At 37.6% G+C, this 7604-nt stretch overlaps 1 protein-coding gene across 1 annotated transcript in view; it reads left to right on the top strand.

Moving 5' to 3' along the window:
- The window catches only part of LOC119082890 (insulin-like receptor), a 29042-nt gene that overhangs the window by 9531 nt on the left and 11907 nt on the right, over positions 1–7604 (top strand). The gene's annotated exons all lie outside the window — the stretch shown is intronic.

Genomic DNA, 7604 nt, shown 5'->3' with positions numbered 1-7604 from the left:
GTCGACTCGTTCAATGACAGTGTCACCAATTTTGATTTCTCTATCGTCCCCGATGTTGGTCATGACTTTTGTTTTCGATAAGTTCATCTTGAGGCCAACTTTGTTTGCCTCTTCACTTAACTGTTGTAGCATAAGCTGAGCCTGACCTAGATTCGCTGCTATCGGTACAATGTCATCAGCGAAGCGGAGATTGCTCAGGTACTCTCCATTTATCTTTATTCCCATTTTACTCCAGTTTAACTTCCTAAAAACACTCTGCAGAATCGCCGTGAATAATTTCGGTGAAATGGTGTCACCCTGCCTTACACCTCGGCCAATTCTGAATTTCTCCGTGCTCTTATGAAGTTTTATACATGAAGTAGCATTTTTGTACACATATCGAATTGTGTTGGAGTACCTTGAGTCTACTCTACATTCGTCTAATGCGTCCAATATCGACCATGTTTCCACTGAATCGAAAGCTTTTTCGAAGTCTATGAATAGCAAGACTATGTCGATGTTGTATTCACGACACTTCTCAATAAGCGTTCTCATCACTTGCAAATGGTCGTTTGTGCTGAAACCAGATCTGAAAGCAGCTTGTTCAACAGGTTGGTAGAAGTCGAACTTGTTAGTGTTCCTCTTCGTAATGATTTTCATAAACAACTTGTAGAGTGTTGACAATAGGCTTATGGGTCGGTAATTTTCCAGCTTTGTTATGTCTCCTTTTTTATGCAGCAATGTAATTACCGCATTTTCCCAAGCTTCTGGTACTTCTTCCCATTGGAGACATTGATTAAACAAAGCCGTGATTGCCTTTAATAAGGAGTCTCCACCTAGTTTAATGGCTTCCACTGGAACACCATCTTCTCCTGGAGACTTTTTGTTTTTCATCTCGGCTACTGCGGCCTTGACTTCATCAACAGTTATGTCGGGCATATCATCCGATCCCACGTTTCTTATTATTGGTCTATCTTCGGTTTCTTCCGTTGGACTCTGTCTTGCTGAAGAAAACAAATTCTCATAAAATTCTGTTGCAATATTTAATATCGCATTTCGATCCGTTTGGATCGTTCCTGTTTTGTCTCGTAATTTGAAGATTTCTTTTTTGGCGTTTGTCATTTTTCTCCGTAGGACTTTCATATTGCAGTTAGCTTCAATTATGTTTTGAGCCAATTGGACATTATATTTTCTTTCATCTGATCTCCTTGCTTTGTTGATACTTTTAGACAAGTTCCGGTATTCCACCGAATCTCGTCCTCCGTTTTTTACCAACTCTGCTCTGCTTGCGATCAGGTCTAATGTTTCTCTGCTGAGTTTTGATTCTTTCCCTTGGACGGATTTGCATTTGGATTTCATGAAACCCATTATTGTATCGACGATTTTGGTATTCAATTCGTCCAATGTTTCACATTGATTGTTGACGTTATCTAATTCGGCAGTCATTTTCGTAGCAAATTCTTCATTTTGTGTGTAAAGCCGTTGTACGTCAATCCTTTCACTTTTCTGAACTAGTTGTGATCTTTGAAATCTGGTATTTAACGTGACTCTTGCACGAACCATTCGGTGATCACTACCTGTTGAAAAATTGTTTAGGACCGTAACGTTCTTAACGGTTGACTTACAGCCAGTTATGATGTAATCGATCTCATTTTTCGTTACACCATCTGCACTAGCCCAAGTCCATTTACGTTGAGGCTTTCCTGCAAAAAATGAATTCATTGCGTACAAATTGTGTTGCTGTAGGAAGTTGAGTAAAACATTTCCACGCTCATTTCTTTGGTCGTTGCTAAAACTGCCAATAGAAACTTCGGAGTCTTCTTCTCGTTTTCCCAGCTTCGCATTGAAATCACCGATGAGATATTGGTAATGTGATGGGTTTTCGTCCAGAGCTTTCTCGACATCTTCATAGAATCTTTCTACTTCTTCGTCATCATGGGTGGACGTGGGTGCGTAAACCTGAATTAATTTGACACTGTATCTGTTATTTATCTTCAGGCTTACGTATATCACTCGATCGGATATGCTTTTCGTGTGAGTTATGCGATCCGACCACCGCTTGTTTATGAACAATCCGACACCGTGCATCAGCATCTGACTGTCACTTCCTCGGTAGAAGAATGTATGCCCTGATTGTAATTTCAGGCATTCCTCTCCAGGTTTTCTCACTTCGCTCACTCCCACAACATCCCATTTTATCTTTTCTAGCTCTTCTTCCATTTCTTGCATTTTTTGTCTTGACGACAATGTTCTGGCATTATATGTGGCAATGTATAATTCGTTGTGGCTTCGTTTGAAGGTTTTTAGCATTAAAACACCACGCTTGCTACTGCGGGTTGGTGAGTATGAAAGCTTTACTTTGCTCGCCCCCGGTAATCCCCGAGCTCTGACCCGCGCATTTCTGCACGTACCGGGACCACAGTGCCTATCAAAGTGCACAGTGCCCGACGGGGTAGTGTTACTCTTTTTGAACATTCTTTTCCATAAAGCTTTGCCCATTCTTTTGAACCTATCTGAGCAAAAGGTTATTGACGTCTTTTAAAGGACGTCGTTGAAAAGCTTAACCTAGTAGCTAATAAGAATTCTGGGATCGTTCTATCCTTGGGCTTCCTGATCGTGTTGTTTCGCCTCAACGTTGGTCCCTTAACCCCAATTCTTTCGGCTTCCAACTCACGATTCATTCAGCCTTAAGATTGATCTATCTAATCCTATCTTATCTACTGCTACGTCCTCGTTAAACTTCATTCCCTCCACTCTTTTTCAAACTGGCTTGGGACAGTCTTTGGCGGTGTTCGATGAAACTGCTGCTTGCAAATTATTCAATTCGTTAGATATGTTATACGTTGGAAAACTCTCCATGGGTTGTTGAATCAATTGATCAATATCCATGTCAATATCTGTAGTAGCATTCAATGCTGGAGTTATAATGATTGGCTGGTCTTCATCATAAATATTTTCGGAGGCAAATTCAAGGTTCTCTGTTTGTATCATGCATTGCCGAGAAATAGCAATTATGCCAGAACCTTGCACAGTGCATGATGTTATGCTGTCTTTGCATATCATATTTAATATGCTTTTGTTTTGTACTGAAAATATAAAACTATTAGGCGTTATTAATTTAGACCACGCTTGATTTTTCTTCATTATAGTTGTATGACATCGAGGCGGTATTTCTTTTGATGCATGAGTAAGAATTGCCATTTCACATAATGCCTCGTCCTGTTGTACAGTATAGACTGGATATTTTTGTTTACAAATAATTACGTTTCCATCGAACTGCAAGCATTGTGCATATAGTTGAGGTGTTAACATATAATATCTGTCTTGTCGTTTGTTCAATGCAATATACTGATATGGCGTTGTTATTGCTCGAAATTTGTTGTCATGTTGAAATGGAACAGGAATTATATGGTGCAATGTAAACATATCTCTGCTTATCAATGGGATGGTAATTCTCAATAATATTTGATTCGTTGATACTCGTACTCTTGCTTCTAACAAATTATATATGTGTGCCAAGTTTTCCGGGATGTTGTCACCAGGTATCATTAAATCGTTCGTAATATTTGAGGATATTGCTATTAGGTGTTGCTTTAGCTGAGCGGGGCTAATGACAATCGGTGATACTTTGCCATGATGGACGTGCGTAACCAAATCAAGTATTGCATTTTGTTGCGTTAATTGATTTTGATGTTATTTGTATTGCCAGCATATTAAACGTTGTACCGTGGTTTGTAGTGGTTTGGTTATGAATTAGCTCGATTTGGTTTTTCAAATACAATATTTGCTGTCTAATTCCTTCTTCTTGTTGTTTAATAATATTTAACGTTAGATCTTGAATTGTTGTTTGATTTCCGATTACTTTAACCAGATAATTGTTATCATTTTTCAATTCTTCGATCTGCTTGCTTATTTGCTGAGCATCATTGTTATCCATTACTCCAGTTACCACTTTTAACCCAGTTCCAATGAAATTGATCCATCCTCTACGCTTTCTGGACAACAATTTTTCGTTTGGCAATTTGTTTCCGATATCATCGAGTACTCCCCTCCGTTTTCTCAACACGCTTGCTTGAGAAAACGACTTAAATATTTCGTTGGTTGTGCTTAATGATGAAAATTGTTGTTGCAGCACGTCAATTGTTGCGCTGCAATATTTATCTCTTTCCATTCGATTGCATATTTCCTCCGATTTTCGTATTAAAAATTGAATTTGCTCTTCTTGTTTCCAATACGGTTCCATTCGAATGTATCCCGTTATTATCCATTTATCAGTGCTTAATCCCATTTTTCCGTTTTGTTCGAAAAATAGTCCAGGGCTATGCTTCAATGGTGTGTAGTCGCATTCTTTAGCACTGATTCCAAGTATTAGAGCAAACAATGCACATAGGAACAGGATACTTCCTTTCAATCCTTTTGCTCGAGTTCGACTAGCAATAGGTTGAAATTCTTCTGCTTGAGGGTTCAATTTCTTTTTGTCTTTCAAATTTTCATTATTTGCTTTTTTGACTGCTGATTTTTTAGATGTTGGTTCATTGTTCGAAAAATTGTTCTCAATATTTATGCCGTCATCATTTGCAGTTCCTGGTAATGGGCAAATTTGATGAATTGATCTAGTGATCACACGAGTTTTCAATTGAATTTTGCTTGTATCTACTTTTTTTGTTTTATAGTTGATTGCATTTGATGCGTCCGCTTTTGCAACTTTTATTTTTGCAACTCGTACTTTTCCTTGCTCGTCTGTTGTTATTTCAACGATTCTGCCTATTTTCCATTTTAACGGTTTTACATGATCCTTTTTTATGACTACCATGTCGCCCACTTTTATGTTTTCTTTTTCAGATTTCCATTTTGTTTTTCCTTGCAGTTCCGATAAGTATTCGCTTGACCATCTTTCCCAAAATTGATTTCTCATTGCTACCAATTTGTGCCATAATTTTGCTTTCGAACTGTAAGGTAATAATCTGTCATCAATTGTGTTAAGTGGTGCTCCTATTAAAAAGTGTCCAGGTGTTAACGGCTGGATGTCATTTGGATCGTGAGACATTGCCGTAAGCGGTCTTGAATTTAATATTGCTTCTATTTCTGCGGATATTGTTCCAAGCTCGATAATTGTTATTTGGACTGAATGTAGAATTTTTGTTAAGTGAATTTTTGCTGACTTCACTGCGGCCTCACTTAATCCGTTGAAATGCGGACTTCTTGCTGGAGTAAAGAACCAATCTATATCTCGTTCCACACAATATTTCCTGATTTTTCTCTTCCCCTTTTCACTGGTTATAATTTCATACAACTCTTCCAATTTATTATGTGCTCCTCTGAAATTAGTACCATTGTCGCATATTAATTTCTTTACCAATCCTCTACGGGCAATAAATCGTTTTAGACATCCAATAAAGCCGTCAATGCTTAAATCTGGAGCTGCTTCCATGTGCACCGCCTTTGTTGTTAGACAAACGAATATGCAAACGTATCCTTTAGTTATTCGCTTGCCTCGTGGCATGCTGTGTATGTCAAATGGTCCCATGAAATCCAAACTTGTGTGCACAAATGCTCTTGCTATATTAACTCGCTCTGCTGGTAGATTCCCCATAATTTGCTGCATTAACATGGGTTTCGACCTCGTGCATAATACGCAATCTTTAACTATCCTTGTTGCCAATCTTTTTCCTGATTCAGGCCAATAATACTGCCTGGTAAATGACAACAATGCTTGCGCTCCTGCATGATGATTCTTTTTATGAATGTCCTCCATAATCAATCGCGTTACGAAATGATTTTTCGGTAATATTGCGGGATGCTTGTGCTCATAACTTATTTTTGCTTTTATCAATCGTCCACCAACTCTTATTATTCCATCTTCGTCAATGAATGGTGTCAATTGTCCAAATTTCGATTTGCTACCAATACCTTGTTTGATCATTTTCATTTCCACATGAAATTCCTGTTGTACATATTGCAAAATAATCTTAACAGCTCGTTTTTGTTCAATGGCTGTTATTTCACTTGAATTGTTTGTCCTATTTTGCACTCTCAGTATGTACGCCACTATATTTTTTAATGTTTCAAATGAGTTTTTGTGATTGATTCTGTCAATGAAGTGCTCCGACGAATTCACTGTAAGCACTGTTTTTACTTTCTTTTCTTCATTTGGATCATTTACGAATGCTGGTTTTGCCTCTGGCCAATCACTTTCTGGTTTTATTAAAAATTCTGGACCGTGCCACCATAATTTCGATTTCTTTAGGTCCTCTGGTAGTAAGCCTCTTGAAATTAGGTCAGCTGGATTCTTTTTAGTATATATGTAATTCCATTCATCAATATTTGTTTTTCGTTTGATGGTTGCTACTCTATTGGCTACAAACGTTTTGTAGTTTTTTTCTCCCTTCACCCATGAAAGCACAATTTCTGAATCCGTCCAATAAAATGCTTTGCTAATATTGATGTTTAAGGCTTGCTTTAATTTTTCCCCCAGTTCAACCATTGTTACAGCTGCACAAAGCTCCAATCTTGGTAGTGTTGTGGTATTGATAGGTGCTACCCTTGATTTTGAGCAGATTAAGGAGCTTTGAATGCTGCCATTACCATCAATTGATCTCAAATAGAAGCAAGTGCCGTATGCCATTTCCGATGCATCGGAGAATCCATGCAGCTGAATGTCTATTGCGTTTTGAATTATTACTTTTCTTGGAAAGGATAATTCATTCAATTTTAATAATTCTATTCTGAATTTTTTCCATTTGTCTTGCAACTCTTCAATTAATTCCGTATCCCAATCCATATGGATTATGCATAGATGTTGCATAAACACTTTTGCCATTAAGATGACTGGATTTACCATTCCAAGAGGATCAAAAAGTTGCGCACTTTCCGATAAAATTGTTCTTTTAGTAATTTTTGTGTTTTGTTTCGGTGTATAAGATATTTTAAATATGTCATCCTTCGGTACCCACGTTATGCCCAAGGCTTTTGTTTCTTGCTTTTCTGCATTAATATCCAAAGTAACTTCTTGCTTCTCTTTTGGAATTGAAGCTAATAACGTAGGACTATTTGAACACCATTTGTGCAACGTAAAATTTGCTTTGTTACACATTTCTATCATTTGTCGCTGAAGCTCCACAGCTTCTACTATTTGATCACTTCCAGTCATCAGATCATCAACATTGAAATCTCTTTTTGCTGCTACGAATGCTAATGGATAGTTTTCCTTATGCTTTTCAGCCAATGCATGTAAACATTTGATTGCTAAATACGAAGCGCAAGTTGTTCCATATGTGAGTGTGTTTAATTCGTAATACTTCAACGGTTGATTTTCATTTTCTCTCCACACAATCATTTGATACGGCCTTTCTTCTTTGCATACATCCACTTGTCTGTACATTTTTGTTATATCAGCGGATAGCGCATATTGATGAGTTCTGAATCTGGCCATTATTGAAAATAAATCTTGCTGCAAAATCGGCCCGTTGGCTAATATTTCATTTAATGATATGTTGCTGGTTGATTTTGCAGATCCATCGAATACTACACGAAATTTTGTAGTACTGCTGCCTGGATTTCGTACTGCATGATGTGGAATGAAGTAGTTTTTGGACTAACTAAGTTTTTTCCAATTTCTGTCATGT

The sequence above is a fragment of the Bradysia coprophila genome, unplaced genomic scaffold (genome assembly GCF_014529535.1).
Source record: "Bradysia coprophila strain Holo2 unplaced genomic scaffold, BU_Bcop_v1 contig_50, whole genome shotgun sequence".
In the NCBI taxonomy this organism is placed as follows: domain Eukaryota; kingdom Metazoa; phylum Arthropoda; class Insecta; order Diptera; family Sciaridae; genus Bradysia; species Bradysia coprophila.
The sequence above is the reverse complement of the archived record's forward strand: the minus strand, read 5'-3'. Positions and strand labels throughout refer to the sequence as shown.